The following is a 21,818-nucleotide window of genomic DNA, read 5'->3' on the forward strand; positions in this document are numbered from 1 at the left end:
GAACCTGTGAGGCAGAGGCTGCAGTGAGCTGAGATCGCACCACTGCACACTCCAGCCTGAGTGACAGAGCAAGATTCCATCAAGAAAGAAAGGAAGAAAAGAAAAGAAAAGAAGAAAAAGAAAAGAAAAATTCCCCAGAAGCTCAAGCCACAGAACAGATGAAAGCAAGTAGCTGCATGGGGCTGGGGGCTCAGCTCAGCATCTCGTCCCTCTACTACTCTTGATAGGATACTTCAATGCTGGGGTATCATAAAGCATCACTTGAAAAGTAGCAACTCAGCACTCTCACAGGACAAGGGAAAGGCTCAGAGAGGGCAAGCAACCTGCTCAAGGTCACACATTAAGTTTGGATGAATGCATAACTCCCTGCCCAGCACTCCGGCCCCTGCAGGAGAAGCCATGCCCATCTATCTGTTAACCAAGCTGTGGGCCTAACCATGTGTCCAGGAGCCTGTGTGCTGGCTCCCCTACCCTTGAGTGCCCAGAAGGGAATCTCATACACTCTCAGGCTAACAGAGAGGATGGACTTTATGCTAAGACCAAAAGAGGATGGAGATATCCTAGTGTACATTTAAGATATGGAAAGAAGCCAGAATTGAGGCCTGTTTTAATTCCATTCTTTATTAAGTCACTAGACCATTCTTTCATTTGTTTTTGTTTTTGTCTTTCATGGACGTAGTCATATGTGACTTCCTGGGTATTCTCATGGAAGGATTAGCAAGAGGAGGTGTTAAGGGCTGTTCACAGCCTACAGTCTCCGTGGCTCACAGCCACATTGACGCAAGGGCCTCAGTGACCCAGACGTGTCAGTACAGTGAGTGGGTGTCTTATGAGGAGCTGTCTGGCACACGGAGGCGGGCAGCAGAGGCCATTCCTGACGTGGCTTTGATACTTCATGGAAATAAAAAGAGCCTACCCCCACCCATTTCTTTCTTTCTAGATAGACTTTCTGTACACAGAGTCCCCCAACACACAGGGATGGTGAGGTGGGGTGCCACTCAGTCAGCCTGTGGCTCTGTTGGACCAGAATATATTTGCTGACAAAACCAGGCTATAAATGGGGTTTGGGCCCAGGCCAGGTCCTGGATACCTCTAGATCCTATAAGCAGACTGGCCTAGCAAACGTTGGCAATGAAGAAAGAATGGTAAAGACAATTATTTTAATCCTAGCCATTATGCAGAATGGGGAAACAATGACTACGAAACAGGCCTTTTCTTTTCATTTCAAATGTGGATACCTGAGAAAGGCAGGTTTCATCACAGAAGGTGGAGGTAGATGGAAACTTTCATGAACATCCTAAAGGTCACCCAGGCATCTAGGCACAGGGACCATAAAGTCCGTGATTTCTTTATTGCATCGTATTTCCCAGCAAGAGTTACTTTTCCTTTTTATTCATACATATGAATCACAGCATTACTCATAAACTTATCAAGTAAGATGGGAATCAGCATCTAACCTGACACAGCATTTGCCAAGACCAACTCCTGATTTGGGATCTCCCCTCACTGTCAGTCACTTGTCGAGAGACATGGACCCCAGAACCCCACACTCTGCAGCTCCCAGGCTAATGGGGCGTGGTCTCTCTAAGGAGATCTCCATGACGTTTTTAATTTGCTATTAATGTGCTCCTCTTTTGAGCTCACTGTTCCCTCCTTAGCTCCTCAGGAAAACCGATTGCCTTGGGGTGGGTCCCAATTTGACGGTCATTTGTGTGACTGCGTGGTGAGTGACCGCCTCCCCTGCTGAACTATAAGTGCCTTGAGAGCAGCCAGCAGGTTTGTTTCTACTCTCGGCTGGGACTCAGTAGATGCTCCATAGGGAAATAAAAGGGAACAGTTAGAAGAAACAGGCTGGGCATGGTGGCTCATGCCTGTAATCCCAGCACTTTAGAAGGCTGAGGCAGGAGAAATGCTTGAATCCAGGAGATGGAGGTTGCAGTGAGCCAAGATTGTGCCACTGAACTTCAGCCTGGGTGACAGAGCAAGGCTCCATCTCAAAAGAAAAGAAAGGAACTGAAGAACCAAGGTGGGCCTAGGAGACCGTGGATTCATGGTGTGCTAGTAAATGTCAAACAATCAATGTTTCAGGGTGAAAAATTCCTAATGGTGTGTGCCAATTTCTGTGGTGTAAATTCTCCCTCCATGCTGACTTCTGGTTTCAGGTGTGACATCTCTGAGGACAGAGTAGGAAAAAGATGTGTGTAATGTGCCTCATAAGTCAGCAGAGGCCGCATCCAGACACCACTGGAGCAAATCAACTCTTTATGGAATCTTTCTCCCGACAAGCATCTGTTTTTGGAACAGTTGCCTACAGGACTCTGTTTTCAAAGCAAAACAGACTCATCTAAGTGGGCATCCACTATGCGGAGGGCCTAAAGCAGATGTTTAAAATACACAGACTCATTTGATGCCCCCAAGAACATACCATTTTATAGACGAGAACACTGAGTCTCAGAGACGCTAAGTAACTTGCTCAGGGTCATACAGTTAGTTCAGGGCTGGAGCCAGCATGGGAATCTGAGTCTCAGGGAGGGTGCTCAGGGTTACGAGGCTTGTTCAGGGCTGGGTCCAGCCTGTAAATCCTTTGTCTGTTTACTCCCACTCCTAATTCCTTCAGTAATACCTTCATCCCAGCTTAATGAAACTTTAATTCTAAAAGCAGATGCTCTAAGAGCTGCGACTGCTGGCGAGAGCAGAGGAGAATGCACACAGGCCTGGGAGCTGGAGTGCCCACTGCCCCGTGTCTGCAGGCACCCTCGTTCCTGACCATGGCGAAGCTGTCCCTTTTCACTGGACAGTGGTTGTCAGCTTTGTCATAAAATCACTGGGATGGGTGGCTCCAGTACTGTGAGGGGGAATTTATCTCGATTGTTTCCCCTAATTTTATCTAATTTTCATTTTGTGTACATTCTGTCTTTAGAATCCACAGTGGGCCAATCAACTCCCCCTGAGACTGTGGCCAAGTCACTTTCCTCTTTTGGTGTCATTTCACCTTTCTATAAGTAGTGAGGGGGCCAGCTGGAGGCTTCCCTGTGTCCACCCCAGATTCGTGCCGGCCCTTGATGAGGCTTCGTGTACAGCAACAGGAGAGGGGGTGCCAGTGCGTATTGAGGAATTATGTGTCCTAGGTGTGTTACATGTACTCTCCACTTGACCTCCACAACCCTCTGGAGTATGCATCCTTACACTGAGGCCTTTTGTCTAACTGGGGAAACCAAGGCTCCCAGCTACCGTGCCCTTAGACCTGAGGAAAGGGATGGAGGGCAGCCTAAAGCAGAGCTATCCTTTTTTCTGGCAAGGTTATGGTACTTTCTTGTGTGCTAGAGGGTTATTCATGTTATAGTTATTCAGCAGGTGGATTGATAGGTTTGTGGATAGAGCAGTGTGATGAGAGGTGGGTTCAGACACTCTGGTGCTTGGAACTTGCATTCAGAGGATGCATATTTTGAACCGATTGTCCATGTGGCTTGGAAGGCATGTAGGGGAGAGAGGGGAGGAGTGGAGGAAGGTGGCACATCTGCAAACGGGGACGGGGAACACGTTCAGCTCCCAGGGTTAGTGTGAGAATTAAATGAAACTGGTTGCACCGACTACACTTGGTCCGGTCCCCTCTCTTGTCGCTCCCTGGCTCTGTTTCCTTCGTGGCACATACCACAATTTGTCCTTATGCATTTCTTTCTCTAAATGCTTATTGCTCCCAGGGCAACTTTCTTAGGATAGGGTTCAAGTCTCTTATATTCCTCAATGAAAAGCTATGATCTAGCAGGTGCCTGGCACATAATACAAGCTCAGTTAGTTAGAATGAATGACTGAAGGTATGGTATATAAACTACCTGGCACAATACAGACAAGAGGTGGTCTGCTTCCAGGGAAGCCCGGACCGTCTGAGGTAGTTATTTTGCCCCTAAGCACAAGCCAGCAACAATTCTCACTTTCACCAACCCCCTCTACACACATATACACACCAAGTCCTCCAACCCTGGTTCCAGTCTGCCTGGTGCTAAGGAGGGAAGCGTGACTTTGCAAAGCTGTTTGACAGCAAAAGAGAACCACTGAGCCCCCGACCCCTAAAATTGCTGTCTTAGCTAGAGTTACCATAATCAAATTGGCTCCTCCCTTAGCGGTTCTCAGATAGGAGGAAGTGGTTTGAACAGGGTGTACTTATTTCCTTCGGAACTTGTAGGGAGATTGAGAGAGGGCGGAAGTTGATCACGTGGTGTGACCTCAAGGGATATTTTATTGCAGGAAGAGAGGGATAGATGGGAGGATGGATAGACAGATAGTTGGGCAGATAAATGTACGAACAGGACCCTTGGCTGCTAACAAGAACCAAATGGTTTGGTCTGAAATATGCTGGAAATTTTGATGGGAATTTTAAGTTTCAGCCTCTCTCAGAGCTGGGAGAAATACATTCTTGATGAATGTCAAATAAAAACTGAAAACCCAGCAGCATCTATTAATTCAGGGCACTGATTTAGGCGCACTAGAATGAATAATTTCTGTCTTTAAGAAGGCTCATTTCCCTTGGAAATACATTGCCAGATTTCACCATTCAGAATGGGGAAGTTTTCTTCCGAAAGTGACTTAGGAAAGTTTTATTCAGAAAGTGACTTTAGTTTGCTGCAATGCAAACCTACCCCTGTCTGTTTCGTTTATATTAGATGGTGGAACAAGCAGAAATACATATTCAGAAAAACGGAGGAGTGCCCCACTCATTGCTTTAGCAGTTTAATCCATCATGTGTATCACTGCTTGTTAATAGCTTTCTGCCTAGGAAATATAAAATGGATATGATATATTTTAATTGTCTGATTTAGAAATGATAGCAATAGCTCCTATGTAGTACCTATTATCTCCTAGATAGTACATGTAAACTTCTTTCAAACATGTAAAGAAACTGGTCTTCTTTTTACAAGGAAAATACTAACACTCAAAGGGGCAAAGTGACTTGCACAGAGTCACAGAGTTCTTTGGTGGCCCCAGAATGTTGACTCAGGTGCGGCTGATTGCAGCACAGTCTTTCTATGTTGCCATCTTGCTGCTCTGATCTAGATTCCAGATCTGTTTAAGGTGAAGGAATCTAATTAGATTTCAATTTGTCTATTCCATAGGTTTTTAACGTTATTATTATGCTTTCAGAGCATATTAAGCACTCTTAAATAGAATTCTTCTTCTTCTTCTTTTTTTTTTTTTTTTTTTTCTAATGAAGTTTCACTCTTGTTGCCCAGGCTGGAGTGCAGTGGCGCAATCTCAGCTCACTGCAACCTGCAACCTCCACCTCTCAGGTTCCCCGAGTAGCTGGGATTACAGGCACCCACCACCATGCCCAGCTAATTTTTGTATTAAATAGCATTCTTCTAAATGGAGACTATTAGTTGCAACATACTTGCCAGAATTTTGACCTGAGCTTACCTCTCCAGTTTTCAAAGGGCCACAGCCCAGTTTAATAGACTCACCAGCTCAGCATCTCATAGCAAACCACAGAATGACAATTTAAAGACAATGGGGTGTATTTTTCCTAAAGTGAAGAGGGTACCCCTTTAAACGCAAAACAGCCCTGCATCCGCTTGTTCTCGATGAGGCTCCCCCAACCCTTTAGAGCCCCTCACTTGCCTCTACCTCCACCAGCTGTGGGACTTGGACAAGCACCTAACTTCTCTGAGCCTCATTTTCTCAGTTTTCAAAAGCAAATAACAACCACCATCCTATAGGATTGTTCTGAGGATTGCAGAAAAATAACTTTTTATGCATTGCTCCTCCCCAGTCACTCAGGATGGTAGATATCACCTCCTGACACCCCTATGCATAGCCACAAGTGAGGACATTCTGAGGCCAAAGCTCAGGTCACTTCTTTGACACCAGACTCTCTCCATATGTACGCACCTAAAAGAATGTGGAGTGTGCCTTTTTCCTTAGAAAATTCAAGTTGTCCTAAATCTCTTCCAACTCTAACATGCTGTTTCCAGAATTTATATACTCCACATGTTTGCCTTTCCTTTGATTCTTCCTTTCCCCCATACACATCCCAGCTGCTCAGATTGTTATTAATTATCTTCGGCATCTTCTTAAAGAAGATGCATACAATCACACTCCAAGTAGCACTATTGCAATCCCTTCAACCCACCTGGCTCCATGCACCTTTAAACATCATGACTCCAGCCTGTTAGCATTTACTGAGCACCTGCTGTATGCTGAAATTGGCCTGGGCACTTAGCATATGTCAATTTCTTCACTTTGCCCTATACCTGGGTGCATTAGGTACCATCAGTGTCACTTTACAGATGAGAAAATGAAGGCCTGGAGAGGTTTAAATGACTCCCTCAAGGTTGCACAGCTAGGAATTCTGATGGCAAATCCCAATTGTCCTTTGTAAGAAGCCTGCTAAGTGCAAGCCTTTTTGGCAGAATGTTTCCTCTGGCAACATCCTGTCCGTGCTCCTCCAGCCCTTCTCTCCACAGAATTATGCATCCAACACCCACTGAGCCACTGCAGTGTGCTGGGCACCAGGTTGGGGGCTGGGCTCCTCTCAAGACATTGCCCCACCTGTGCTCAGGGAGCTCCTCTCTGGCTCCAGAAAGTCAACCCCTGCCAACTGTGTGTTGAAGAGGTCCCGAAGGCTCTCCCCACCCCGTCTCTGCCACATCCCCCCAAAATACCTTCACACACTGTGCATGACTCCTGTGGGAGCTGTCTGCAGAGGGATGGCTGGGCGCAGAGTCACTGCCTCTCCATCTGTCAACTGCTGCTGCTCCGGAATAAACAGGCAGCCGGGCCTCTCGCGAGTGTGGAGAAGCAGCCCATGCTACCCAGAAGAACTGCAGTTGCTAAACTGGCCGCATACTTCCTCTGCTAGGAACGAGGAAGGCACAGGGCTTGCAGAAGGGCAGGTTCCTGTTTTCAGTAACCACTCTGAGTAGGCTTCTCTCTGCAAGGACTGGGAAGAGAGACGCATTATTAATTTTTTTTACAAAGCACTTGAGAATATGGCCAGCTTAACTCAAGATTCTGGGATTTCAGAAGCTTGGTCTTCTTTCTCTAATTAAAAGGCAAATTGGTGGGGCTGTGAATTTGCTCTTGTGCATCCCTGGAGCTCGCTGGGCCCACAAAGGCTGTGGCTGAGAGCTGCAGCTTCTCGGATTTCGGTTTCCCAATTTTCGCAGCTTCCTTCTGTTACTGCCGAATGGACCCCAGAGCAATGCTTTGAGATTAAAGGAGACTAAAGAGACACAATGACTTGGTGCAATGTGTGGGTCAAGGGAAAAGAATTAGAAAGAACATTATGGGATGGTAGTTGTTTGAATATATAGTGCACAGTTGATAATATTGTCCCAGTCTTAAGTTTCTTGGACATGGTAATAACAGTGTGATTATGTGGGAGAATGTCTAGTTCTTAGGGGACACATGATGACCAAGAGGGTGTCTCGTATCATGACAGCTTTCAAAGAGTTTCTTAAACGAAAAGCTGCATCCCTATATCTACAGCTATTATGTTGGCACAAAAGTTATTGTGGTTTCTGCCTTAGAAGTAATGACAAAAACCACAATCATTGTTGCACCAACCTAATACATCTACATCTATATATCAAGACACAGAAAGAGAATGAGAGAGACAGAGAGCAAATGGGAAAAAATGTTAATACTTAGTAAGTCTAGGTGAAGGGGATATAGGTGTGCATTGTTCTACTGTTGCAACCTTTTGGTGAGTTTGATGCTAAAATACATGAGTCTTTATGTTATATATTACAAAACGTATGTTGTATATGTTATACGTTATGTAAATATTGCATATAAAATCTCCCTACTTAAAGTGCGTGGGTCTCAAGAGAAACTCAGGTACATGGGGCTTCAGAGCTTATTGATGAAAGAGGTAAAAGTTTCTGCAATGCTGACCCCAAGATAGACTGGGAATTGCTTGCTTGAGCTTGGAATGCCAGGTAACCACACTGGGATGGCCCTCAGACCCCCTCACAGCCCCTCACACCTCACAGAGTGGACAGAGCATCAGAGACTTGACTGATCTGCCCACAATCACACAGCGAGTCCCAAAGAATAGCCAGGGCCGGAATCTACGGCTGGTGACCCAGGCCCCAGTCCAGTGAGGCCGACACAGCCACCCTGGGACAGTCATTTGGAAACCTCACTCTGTGTAGTTTGCAAAGATGAATCAAAACCCTCAGAGCTGCTTCTAAATTTAGCAGGCAGGCACTGTGCACTAGAGAGACGGTTCCTTAGACAACTTGTGCAAACACCCGCTCGCGAAGAGCATGCTGGGAAGGCACAAAGGAAATATTGCAAAAGACTGAGTGGGCAGTTTGCTTAACAGGTAAGAGGGGACAGGCAGAAATATGCAGAAGTGGAGATTTTCCCCCAAATTCACACAGAGGAGTAACAGAGCTTTGAACTGATAGTCAGAGGTATAAGTTTTGTGATGACTTTTTAATAGACACTTACCAAGCAAGAATCTAGTACAGATGAGGCTCTGAATTTATTCCCTGTCATTTCTTTTGTAAAACTTTATTGAGCAAGGCATATTCCAGGAACTGGGATTTAGCTGTAAAAAAAGATAATAATAATAAAAAAAATAAACTGCAAAAGCCCTCCCCTTCCCGGTACTTAACTTAAAGGAGACTACAGAGACATGGCAACTTGGTGCAACGTGTGGGTCACGGGAAGAGAACTAGAAAGAACGTTATGGGGTGGCAGTTATTTGAATATATACTACACAGCAGATTCTACTACTTCACATTGGAGGAGTCCTATGGGAAAGACGGAATATGTGACTATCAATTATGGTGACCCATCGAGGAAACTCAGTGGGTTGATGGGACCAAGGGGCCCAGATGTGCTACTTTGCACAGGTGGCCAGTTGTGGGGGGATGGGCTCTCTCTGGAGATATCATTAGGCTGAGAACTGTAGGAGGAAAGCAAGCCAGCTCTGGGACAAGCCAGGGCATGACAGGTGTGCGCACAAGGGACTGCTGGTTTCACACAAGCTTTAAAAGTTTTGGGGAAAGACAATCAGCCCTAAAGATGTTCAAGTCAGAAGCAGAGGCAGACAAGAGAGAGGCCCATAGAGTGGGTTCCTGTTCAATGGGTCCTGTTCACAGGAGAAGCTGCAAAAGAAGGAGAAAGGCAGGATGCAGAGCCCTGGAGGTCAGGGCTGCAGGCTCTTCTCTTTTTCCAGTGGGTCATTGGGTGACCGGGGGGCTGCTGCTAACCTCCCCCGACCCCCAGCCCCGGGGTATTTATGACCTCCCTTTAGCCTCCTGGGGTAACTGAGGAAACTCGGTAGGTTTGAGAAAGTGTTCCTCCTACTGGACGCTGTGCTATCCCAAAGCCTGGGCTGTGCCAGAGCAGGGGAATGGAATGCAGGTGTCGGCCCTGGGCCCAACCAGAGAGGGCAGGGTGAAACCCGATGCCATGCTAGACAGGTTAATCTGACCTTAGGCCTCTGTTTTCAGTAACCCCAAGGGGTTCTCAGCCTCAGCACTTTGGACATTTTGAATCAGAGCATTCTCTGGTGTGTGTGTGTGTGTGTGTGTGTGTGTGTGTGTGTGTGTGTGGTGGAGTTGCAGGGCTGGCCTGTGCATTGGAGGATATGCCACAGCATCTCTGGACTTGACCCACTAGACGCCAGGAGCACCCCACACCCCTCCAAGTCGCGACAACCAAAAATGTCCCAGAAATTGTCAAATGTGCCCTAGGGAGCAAAAATTGCTCCCAGTTGAGAACCACTGGATCACACCCATCCCAAAATAAGACACATGCGAAGGTTGTTCTTTCTTGGGTTGTAAAGTGCTGCCCTGAGGCCAGTTGGTTTTCCTGCTTTTGTGTGGACTCAGCTTTGCAGCACGTCTACCTGTGCTCCCTGGTACACATCTCAGAAGCCTGCTGTATAGCAAGGCTCCTTTGGGTGGCTGTGTCACCCATCCTTCCTCTCCACCATCATACACTTAACCCAAGAAGAGGAAATGGTTTGCGATCTGTTCAGGAGTCCCAGGGAATTACGGCTTGGAAGCTACAGTCTGGGCAGCCTGTGAGCTGCATCTTAAAGGAGGAGCAGTTTGCTGTCAAGAACTGGGGTGGGAGCATGTGAGCCACGAACTGCCTAAGGAAAATAGAGGAAGAGCAGGAGGTGGACTTCTTACCACAGAGGCCCAGTCAAGGAGGATTGTATTGTGAGTTCGCTTCCATGTCTTCCCTGCTCCTCCACCACCCTAAACATTCCTCTCCCAGCCATTTTCCACACTGTTCCTCAGTGTTTCACACACTTTTTTCTTCTAATCCCTAAAGAAGTCTTGATTCCAAGAATATTGTCATTTATTCAAGCATGCTTTTCATACTCCATACATTCATTCAGTTATTCATTCAACAAACGTTTGTTAGCATTCACTGTGTGCCAGACGCTATGCATGTAACTGGACCATGTGCCAGGCAAGACTAGGCCCTACCCTCAAGGAGCTCAAAGTCAAAAACTCTTTATCCCTGTTTTCCAAGCCCAGCACAAAACAGTGTTCATTACGTATTTGCTGAATTACTTAATTTTGCCAACATCTATTGTAAATTTTGTGTATGTATAACCTATATTCAGAGGACAGATAAGGAGAGAATTCTCAGTTTGTGTATGATGAATGTGTCTCCATCCCTCCCTGCCCTCAGGGAGTTTCTGATCTAGCAGAGGAGACAGACACACAGATCAAAACCCCAGGGTATAAAGAAAGACGTCGGTAGGGAGGGGGCCAGGAGAGGAGACCAGGAAACCTCTAGGGCTCCTGGTTTCACACGGGAACTTCATGGCCCTGAGGTATGGCGGGACCACATTAGATTCCATCCCAGAAGCTTGATCTTCTAGGTCCATGTACTGAGCACAAGAAGCAAAGACAAAAACACGTAGCAGGTGATGCCCCCACCAAGGACGTCAAGTGTGAGCATGGGGTCAGGCCAGGCTCTGCCGCACTGGCCGAATGACACTATCAGGAGGTCAGGCTTTAGGACTCACAGAGACACCCAGTACCATCTGTGTAGGAAGCAGCTGATTTCCAGAGGACTTTGCAAATTAATTAGAATTAGCTATCAGGCCAAGACTAATGGCCATAGGCAAATAACAACAATGCCAGCCATGCATGGATTGAGAATCACTCAGTTAAGTACTAGGCTGTGGTCATCACCTTTATTAAAGTGAAATGTTCCCCTATGTAAAAACTGGCTTTACACGCTTAATGTTGTCAGGAGCCAGTTGTTATATTTCTCCAACTGGGGGTTGATGGGTTTCCCAAGGGAAACAATAAAAAGCCACTTCTCCAGCTTCAGGTCTCAGAGGAGTTCCAGGTTGTAGGAGGTGAAGAGCTCCTAAGGCAATTCAGCATCATGCGGCAGACGTGATGTTGAAGCCCCATGCTGGGTCAGAGTCACAGCTTGATGCAGTGTGAGCAGATTTCCATTCCTACTTCATAGCTTGATTTGTTTTCCTCTTTCAACATAAATATTCAAAAGTTTGGAAGAAGGAAAAGGCAGTCTTGGGAACTAGAAAGCTTTCTATCAATGGAGAAAACCAAGTGTAAACTAGAGAAGTTCAATACCACTGATTGAATGCAAGGCATGACACTTGGTGCTATAAAACTGTTGATGGGATTCCCATATCAAACTATATGACCTTCAAGATCGCGTACAAGATAGAAGTTCTCGAGAGTAAAATTTTGCCCCCTCTGTGGCTGGATGAGTGCTGACACACTCATACAATAATTTATTTAATAACAGTTTTTTGAACCCCTTCTATGTGTTAGACATTGCTCTGGGTACGGAGTTAGAGAAATAAATGAGTAAAGTCATAGAAGGGAACTGAGGGCATGGGAACAGTAAGAGGAACTCTCCCCTTAGAATGGTGACATTTGAAATGAGTCCAGAGTGACTCTGATATGAAAATCAAGAGGAAAAAACACCAGGCAAAGGACATAACAGATACAAAGGTTTGGGGCTGGAAATTCTTGTGTTCAAGGAGCAGACAGAAAGGAAAGGGAATGAATTTTGGGGAAATGCAACTTGGCTCTTGCTTATATTACGTATTTAGTCTTTCAACTCATTCTATGTATCTAGACATCACCTGAAGAAACTGGTGCTGATAGGGCTTAACTTAGTTGCCTCCAGTCACCCAGCTGATGAGTGACACCACTGGGCCTAGGCTCATGAGCTCTAGAAGTAGGAAATTTGCTGTCACTATTTCACTAGCCTCCCATTGGGTCTTCCCACATCCCACCTCTCCCCGCCAATGCTCCCTTCCCATCCTCTTTCAGCTCTGTGTCTCCAAATAAGACTCAGGCCCTGCAGTCATCCTCCTCAAGCAGCTGCCCCAAACTCAGAACCATCTTCATCCTTTTCCCACAGGATCCACTTCACCCCTTTCCTGGCATTCAAAGCTCATCAATCTGTTCTCCACCCTCCTTATCAGCCCCATGGCAATGTCAGCACTTAAGGCCTCCATGCCCCACTCACCATAGGAACTCCCCTACCACTGTGCACTGTAGACAAGCCCCTCACCTCTTCCTCATGCGCTTCACCACTGCCCTTCCTCTCCTGTGTGGATGCCTTTCCCCCTGCAAGGGCATGGGGCAGGTCCCTTCAGACCCAACCCAGAGCTAACCTTGTCCATGCATCTTCCCAGATGCCTCTCAGCCAACAATGATTGCCCCCTCTCAGAAGGCCCCTTGGTGTTTTATCTGTATCATAGGAGTACGACACGTTGCATATTGGAGTAATGAGCAAGAGAGGATTTGAGGTACTTAGGAGTTGTGTGATCTTGTGGGGCTTTCTGATTCTTTCTCTCAGCCTATTGATGTTTCTGATACTACTTTATCATGAGAATCCATACATAATAATGTGTACAGCCCACCTGGTCCAGTGCAAGGCACATAGGAGGGGACCACCAGATAGAGGTGCTTTTCTTTCCTTTCAAATTGGAGCCTGAGCTTGGGAAGGCAGGAGTATGTCTAACCATGACCATGTAGCCTAGCACAGAGGTTATCCCCAAAGATGTGATCCATAACTATCCCTCAATAAAAGAATAAATGAAGGTTATGCCTTTTGAATTAAAGTACATACACTGTAAATGGTGAGTTTTCACCTCTGGGGAAGACAATAAGCTAACTATGAAAACCATCTGTGGGGAGAGCAGACCCTATTGTTTCTCTGGAGATAAAAGTTTATGTTTCTGGAACATCTCCAAAGTTGGATCAGTGGTCCATCTAGATGAGCTGATTTCTCCAGCTGGAGTGGAGCCTAAATGTATATGTCATCAGAATCTTCGGGAGGTCTTTTGGCACTAACAATATTCTCAGGAAGAAGAAGAAAAAAAAAAAAAAAAAAGTAGCCGCTTTTTGTCCACCACAGCTGTCTGCTGCAAAGAGCTGCAGGGATATGTTGATTCGTTCAAGCTGTTCTCTTCTGTTATTGCTCAACCTAGACCCACATCAGGGGAGACCTTACTGTTCTTAGCCATGCAAGGGTTGATGAAGAGGTCAGCAATGTTCCCAGAGGTTGGGAAGTTCTCTGCTGAACCTAGCCTCCATATCGAGGGAGACCTTACTGTTCTTAGCCTTGCAAGGGTTGATGAAGAGGTCAGCAATGTTCCCAGAGGTTGGGAAGTTCTCTGAGCAGGACCCAATTTCAGTTGGTTGCAACGTTGCTTTCTTTGCTCACTTCCTGTGGCTGCACTCCTGTGTAAGCCTTCCTGCCTCCGGTGGATTGTCATACAGGCCCCACTCAAGAGAACACTGCTCCAACGGAAATGTAGAGGAGGAAACAGGCATCTCATTTCTAAGCAAAGAGGAATCTAGCCAGGAATGTTGAAATGTATTTTATCTTCCCTTGGTGCCAATTTAGAGTCTATCTTCTGTAAAGGGCACAGAGATTCTTGTGAACTCTGTTTAAGGACACAGACAAAAGACAAAGTCTTCCCATGTATATGATGTATGGTGTAGGGTGTACGGTGTATGGTGTTGGTGGTGTTGGGTGTTGTTAGGCCCCATGAAGGGAATTGTTTCAAGGGTGTCTCATAACACCAACCTTCCCTATATTTTCTATTGGTCTGACTTTCAAAAACTATAAGTTCCAAGAAGGCAGGGAGTATATCTGTTTGGCCAGTTATTGACAGCTAGCTTTGGCACTTTGCATGCCTGAGGCAACCAGCAAAGGTCCACTGGAAAGAAGGAGGGAAAGAAGGGAGAGAGGGCAGGAGAGACAGGGAGCAAGTTAAGAAGAAAATCTTTCTCTCCCATAGATTGCAAACTTTCTTAAGGCCTTAATCATTTTTGATTCCCTGCAGCATTGGGCAGATAGGAGGAGCTCACAGATGCCCATGGAATTATCTTGATGATCGACTAGCTTGCTGCAGCAGAGCAGGCTGTGGGCCCTGGGAAAGTAGAAACAGCAGCTGGACATTGAGCGATAAGGCCTTTGCGGCTAGCTTCCCCACATCACCAGAGTCAGGCCTCTTAAACACTCTGCCCTGGCATTTTCGTCTCCTAAACAACAATGCCAAGAAACCTTGCCCAACCACTTCTAAATGTGCTTGAACAGCACAAAATGAGGGTAGGATCTGTAACAGCATTATTGTGACTTTTATTAAGGTTTATTATTAAGGTTTCCTCTACTGTTCTCATTCTATGATGCCTTAATACTTTCATGACATACACTGTTTTCTAATGATAGGTTTCTCTCATTGTTATCAAAAGAAAAACAAACTCGAAACTAGCCTTGATGTAATTTAAAACAGTGTCATCCAGTTATAACCGACTGGATGGGTGTGAAATCATATGTCAGCACTGGCTTCGGTGCTCACTGAGCCACAACAAATTACACTTAGTCGCATGGGGCAGCCATGGAGGGAAAGCAATGAGTAGGCAGGCCTAGTTGCTATAGAAATAGTTCTGGCCAAAACAACATTTCAATCCCAAAAGCCATTTTTAGACTAGAAAATTTTATTTTTGTTTAAGTAGCAATAATAAATAATTATAACCTGTAAAGCATGGTACAGATGTCAGTTATCATTATTTATTATTGCTAATACTTTATGACCTGTAAAGCACTATACAGTTGTCAGTTATCAAGTATTTTTTGAACTTGTTACTTAATTTTCACAAGAACTCTTTGAAATATCAGTCATGATTTTAACAACTGCTACTACTATTTATTGTAAAGTTGAAACATGTAAGCAATTTACATGTTATCTCATCAATTCATCTTAACAAATGAATGAGGTAAATATTCTCATCCTTATTTTATATTAGGGGAAACTAAGGCACTGGGACTTCAAATAGTTTTCCTAAGAACACATAGCTGGTTAGAGGGGGTGTTGGACTTGAACCTGGGCTGATGGACCCCATGGCCTATGCTCTTGATGCCACATATCACATACCCACTTTACAGATGAGGAAATGGAGACCCAGAGAGTTAAGCCAATTACTAAGTTGTCAGTGCAAGATTCAGTAAGATTTCTTCAACCTGAAAGCCCGTGGTCTCTCTATTTTTTTCTCCATCTCTTTAAAATAATAATAATTTTATTTGAAGAGGATTTGAAGAGGATAATGTTGGAATTGTGTGATGTGGGTTCCAGAATCTAAGCAGGCTCAGGGACCCATGTGTGCCCTTCTCATCCAGTGCCCTGCTGCCCTGTCCAGGTTCTAGTGAAGCCACCTCCTCCTCAGATGGTCCGTCTGCACCCAGTGGTTCCCAGTTTTCCCCCGGCTCCTCTCTCTCTGCACGGAGCCACCTTAGTCACTCAGCCCAGGCCGTACCTTCTGTGGCGCTGTCCTCTGAGAGACGACCCTGATCCCTCCCAGGCACCTTCTATGCCATTCCCTCTGCTGTGCTCATGAGGCCATTCCCACCCACCAGTGTCTCAGAACTTTCTGCACGCATTGTGTTTTCTAGGGCAGGCATGGTGAGTCCTTTTTGCTGGTCAAGAGCTGGCCCATGGCATTTACTGGAGGAAGGAGGGAGGAGGCAAAGAAAGGAGGAAAGAAATGGAGAGAGAGAAGCAGTCTAGGGGCTACTGGAAGGAAAATAGAAAGAGATTTTGCCCCTGTCTAGGCAGTCCCCACTGCTCCAGCTCTTCTCCTGGGCCCTGAAACAAAGCTGCAATAATAAATGACTAGAAAGAAGCAGTCAGGGTCTTTTACAAGCTATAATGATGAAATTATTTTTAAAAGGAAACATATGCCCATGCGTATGTATGAAGTGCTCATTGACAATGGAAGGGAGGCTCAGGAGCCTGCATTTTAAATTCTCTTTGAAATAAGAGGGCAGCCATTGCCTCGGCTATCACTCATGGTGTCACTTTTAAAGTGTGACACCTTTGCCTGGGAAATCAGAAATTTTCAAGTGCCAAGCATTTAGATGGCTTCTGACAGCCAGAAGGTGACAGAGGCAATTAGACTTCATGTTTGTAACAGATGGAAAAAGGCATTTTGTCAAGTCTGCAAGACCTGTAGGAAAATATGACAGGTGCCGGCTCTGAACTAAAGAGACAAAGCCAAGGCTCAGGTCCTCTCCATTTCCCAGCAGAAGTGCCTGGGAGAGAACCCTTAGAGGGTTCCCCCACAGGGGCCTGGGAAGGCCTCCACACTGTGCCTCCACAGGCAAGGGGGACAGTTCTACAGCTAGACCACATGGACCGCAGTGTCTGTCAAAGATGTCTGTAGGAGGCAGGTTGAGTGCAGATTCTGTTTGGCACATAGAGGGTGGGTAGTGTCGTGGCTTTGGAGACAAATAGCCTGGATCCAATTCCCCAGCAGTGGGTGATTTGGGACAAAGTCATTTACCCTCTCTGAGCCTCACTCTTTAATAAAAGAGGCATAGTCATGTCTTCCTGCTTCAGAGGTTTAGTGAGCACAAACTGAGAACAGCATATAAAGTGCTTGGAGCACACCAGCTCCCCATTACTTTTTGGTACTTTTCTTCTCTTTCCTCCATGTGTAGACACAGCTGGTGGGTTATTTAAGCTTGCAAGCATAAAAATATACCAAGGTACAATCTCTCTGTAGGACAGGTTAGCAGTCCATTGTAAAAAAAAAAAAAAAGAAAAAGGTTTTTATATTGTAAAATATCTATCTATAGAATGCAAGGCAGAACTCCTAAACCTTGCACTAGGCAAGGGTTTCTTAGATAAGACACCAAACCTCAGGCAGCAAAAGAAAAAATAGATACATGGGATTTCATCACAATTTTAAAAATTCTGTGCTGCAAAAGATGCCACAAAGACAGTGAAAAGAAAATCCACATAATGGGAGAAAATATTTGCAAATTATGTATCTAATAAGGGACTTGTACCAAGAAAACATAAAGAATACTTACAACTCAATAACAAAAAGACAAATAACTCAATCTGAAAATAAGCAAAGGATCTGAATAGACGTTTCTCCAAAGAAGATGTACAAATGGGCCCATAAGCACAGCGAAAGATTCTTAACACTATTAGTCAGTCATCAGCAAAATGCAAATTAAACCCATAATGAGACATTAACTCACACACAGTAGGATACCTATAATAATAACAATTTTTAAAAATCAGATGGTAAGTGTTACTGAGGATATGAAGAAGTAAAAGCATTCTTTTATTGCTAGTGGGAATATAAAATAATGCAGCCACTTTGACAAACAGTTTGGCAACTTCTCAGAAGGTTAAACACAGAGTTTTCATGTGACCTAGCAATTCCACCCCTACATGTGCATTCAAGAGTCGTGAAAACATGCATCCATAGAAGAACTTGTATATGACTGTTCACAACAGCACTATTCGTAACTGGCAAAAAGTAGAAACAAACCAAATGTTTACCAGCCAATGAGTAGATAAACAAAATATGGTTTCTCTATACAATTAAGTATAATTCAGCAATGAAAATAAATACAGTACTAATACCTGCTATAATATGGATGAAATAAAAGAAGCCAGACACAGAAGGCTACATATTATATGATTCCAGTTATATGAAATGTCCAGAATAGGCAAATCTATAGAGACAGAAAGTAGATTAGTGATGGCCTGGGGCTGGGAGTGAGGGTGGAGAATGAGGAATGGCTGCTAATGGGTACAGGATTTCTTTGTGGGATAATGAAAATGTTCTAAAATTAGATGTGGTGATGATTGCACAACTCTGTGACTATAACTAAAAACCATTGAATGAAGTGGGTGAATTCTGTGGTATGTGAATTATATCACAATAACACAATTTCCTAAAGTTAGCTATAGATACCAAGAATCGTAGCTTAAAATACTAGATAAATGTTTATCATACAACAAAAACATTCTTCTTTAATACAGATGTTCATGTGGCAGCTATTTAATGAGAAACTATTAAAATGCCATGGAAACAACTCAGTTAATACATTTTTATTATCTTATTGATGAAAAAAAAAAAACTATACCTTTTGACCCAATAATGCCTTTGCATAAGGAAATCATCATGGATATGTGAATAGATTTAGCTATAAAGATGTACATTGCAGTATTGTCTGTAACATCATAAAGCCTGAGACAACAATAACTATCATTTATTAAATATTTACAGTTTGTAATGCACCATACCATTACAGAAAACTTTCTCATTTCTTTAGTACAACAATCCAATGGGGAAGCTCCCAATATTGTTATATTCCTTACAGATGAAGAAAGTCTCAAATCAAACAGCTGCAAATCAGAACTGGGATTTGTATCCAAGTCTATCATATTCCATGGCCTGCAGGTGCCCCTAACCTGTCTGTAACATTCTCCCTAATAACCTAAAATCCTAAATTTAATTAGCATGCTGGCGTTGAAAACAATCTTGTAAATAAATAAGTAATGATACATAATGATGTAGACAATGGATTGTTAGGGGGGAAAGACGGGCTCAAAAACAATATGCTCTCTGTATTTCCTGAATACATGTGTATACACACACACACACGCGCCCACACACACACACACACGGAAGAGACATGCTGGAAGCTAATAGCATGTAACAGTGGTTTTCTTTGATTGCGAGGATTATGTGTAATTTTAATTTTCTTTGTTTTGTTCACCTGTATTTTCTATTTGGGGACTGCTATTTTTGCTTTAAAAATTGCAAAGGGCATTCTGTTTCCTCTTTAAATAAGCTAAGGACGCACTGATGGATGTAGAGCAGTATATGACAGTCTTTTTCTAGAGTACGAAAACGATTGCATTTGTGCCGATCTGTAAAGAGAGCAAGGCTTGTTGCTGGACCTCTTCTCTCAGCCAGAACCACCCCCTTCCTCCCTCGGGGCTTGAGGGGTCTCATTTCTGTCCCACCTCTTATTGTCCCTGCAAAGGTTTTCTAAATGGACTTGGCCACGTCACCTGTCCACTGACGTGCTTACACAATAAGCTGTAATGACTGTTTCCATCTTGACAAGGATCAGTTATATTTTAGTGTGGAATTCATCTTTTAAATGTAATTTAAATTTTTTCTAATTAAAAATTTAACATTAATTCATTGGAGACAAGTTAGAATATTCTGAAAAGTATAAAAAGCCAATAGAACTCCTCCATCATTCACTCACCTTGAATTGTTAGAAGGCTCTGTGGATTGATGAAGTCAGACTATTCAAATAAACCTGGTGGGGCCAGGCAGCAGGAGGTGCCCTGGGACTGGATGCCTCCTCCAGCTGTTGAGACAGCACGGCATCATGGGAAACAAAAACCTGGGGCCAGAAAACCTGGATCTTAACCTCTTTCACCTGCTACTGGCAGGTTTTTAAACTTCTTAGACATTGTTTCTTCAGTGTACCCCAAATTCTTCTTGAAATGAAGTGGGCCATACACAAAAGAATGATTAAGAAAGTAGTGTTTTCAGTAATATTGGTTCTTCCTACTTCCTAGGATGGTAGTGGGAGTTTAAAGGAGCCAATAGAGGCGAGAGCTCTGTCTTAAGCAGAATGCAGCACAGGTGTACACGTGAATCAAAGCAACTTGGGATAGACTTTCTCTTGTCTCACGAGGACTTTTCAGTCTGCAGATGTGACATGGTGTGTTTTTGAGCCTTATGGCAATCCTGTGATGGAGAAGCTAAACTCCCCTCCTGCTCCTCCTCCTCCTCCTCTTGCTGTCCCAGCCACCCTTGCAAAAACCTTGCCTATGAGTCGCCATCCACCAGCCACTCATGAATGGATGGAAAATAAGGGTCTGCAATGTGCTTAGTGATTGCTGTTTTCTCGGGTAGGTAGCACAGTATGTGGGAAACGATGAAATCTTTATAATTCTAGCCCTGCTACTGATCAATTCTATGACCTTGGAAAAATTACCTACCCACTCCAGGCCTCAGTCTCTCTATCTGTAAAATAGGGATTATAATATTACACTTAGAGGGTTGTTTTGGAGATCATGAGAGAAAACGTGAATAAATGACATGGCCCTTCGAAGGTGCCTTATAAATGTTTAAGTCTTTTCTGCTTTCCCTTAAGTAAACACACACACATGCACTTTTTATACAAGAAAGAAGGAATAGCATTCACTAGGCCTCCTTCAAATCCTACATTTCAGATTGTCCCCTAGATCATGACTTTACCAACAGGTAGTTTTGATGCCTTTTAGGAAATTAAGAGTGAAACCTTAGCCTGATGTTCAAAGGACATTGACCAAGGGTTGAGCTACCATCTCCCTTTCTCACCCAAATTCCACGGGCTTTCACCAAGTGAAACCAAGAACTTCTGATTCTAAGAAGAAAAGAGAAGTGCAATCTTTTGCCCTAAGACTGGGATTTCAAGATGAAAGTTGTATTAGTTATCGTCCTTCTCATGTAAGTTTTGCCAAAACTGAAGTATTACAAATTAGAGTAAAACTCAGGCTTTTAGGGATCAAGAAAAGAAGATGATTTTAGTGTAGAAAACACGCAAGAGAATACAAATATAAACTCAGATGTTACAAAAAAGTCCATCTGTGCTTTAGCTTCCAGAACTCTCTCCCTAAGCTGTCCTGGCTGCTCAATAGCATGCCGCAATTAAGCTGGCCCACGACACCTTGGTGGCACCTTCCAGGTGTGGGTGAGTTCCCAGGAGAGGTCGGTGCGAGGGCAGAGACATGGCGCTCTGGGTCACTCACTATCCCTTTATCCTTAGACCTTACAAGTCACCGATGGACTCCCTGCCTCAGATGCTCACTGCTCCAGTCCATCCCACAGTCAACTGGCTGAGCCACCATCCTGCCATTCATTCCAGTTCTCTTCTGTTCCACATACAGTGTTCCACACTTTGTGCTGGGCTCTGGGGATAGAGGAATAACTACCTCCCAACCCCTGCCGTCAGAAGCTCACATTCAGGAGGTGTTGATGCTCCATCCTTTACTGAGGGCCTGCTGAGCACTACCAACCATTTTCAGCACTGAGAATGCAAAGACAAAGAATCCAGTGACAGGAAATTCCCAAGCCTTTTCTGTCATACCTCATTTAAAAGATTTTATGGATTCCTCATTGCCCATTGCCTGAAGGATACCTGCTCTGTGTCCCAGGGTTGGTGCCTTCTAAATCACATCTCTTACTTAGTCTGGGATTTAATGACTTCTGAAGTTTACTTCTCACCACACTTCTATGGAAATTCTTCTCTTCATTTAGAAGTCACTGGTCCATCTGCCTGCCATTCATTCATTTCTTCACTCCCTCACTCATACAGTCATTCATTCACTCATGCAATACTTATTTTGAGTTCCAGGCCCTGTCCTGGGGCTGCCGGGTTACTTAGGACCCAGCTCCTATCTATAACTCCTTTGGTAATCAGCCTCTGACCCCACTGCCATCCCTGCCCACTCCCCCTCAGAATGGTCACCCACCCTG

At 44.4% G+C, this 21,818-nt stretch overlaps 2 protein-coding genes across 3 annotated transcripts in view; one reads left to right on the forward strand and one right to left on the reverse strand.

Moving 5' to 3' along the window:
• Positions 1-21,818, forward strand: part of TG (thyroglobulin) — a 273,399-nt gene that overhangs the window by 203,613 nt on the left and 47,968 nt on the right. The gene's annotated exons all lie outside the window — the stretch shown is intronic.
• Positions 1-21,818, reverse strand: part of SLA (Src like adaptor) — a 65,699-nt gene that overhangs the window by 31,062 nt on the left and 12,819 nt on the right. The window contains exons 3-4 of one of the 2 annotated variants that reach the window (XM_038000106.2): positions 8,452-8,551; positions 6,657-6,934 (exon numbers count right to left, since the gene is read on the reverse strand). The gene's annotated coding sequence lies outside the window, so the exon portion shown is untranslated. Of the gene's footprint in view, positions 1-6,656; positions 6,936-8,451; positions 8,552-21,818 lie in introns of those variants that run through there. The other variant, XM_008001583.3, reaches the window with a different exon arrangement.

This window comes from Chlorocebus sabaeus, chromosome 8, assembly GCF_047675955.1.
Source record: "Chlorocebus sabaeus isolate Y175 chromosome 8, mChlSab1.0.hap1, whole genome shotgun sequence".
Lineage (NCBI taxonomy): Eukaryota > Metazoa > Chordata > Mammalia > Primates > Cercopithecidae > Chlorocebus > Chlorocebus sabaeus.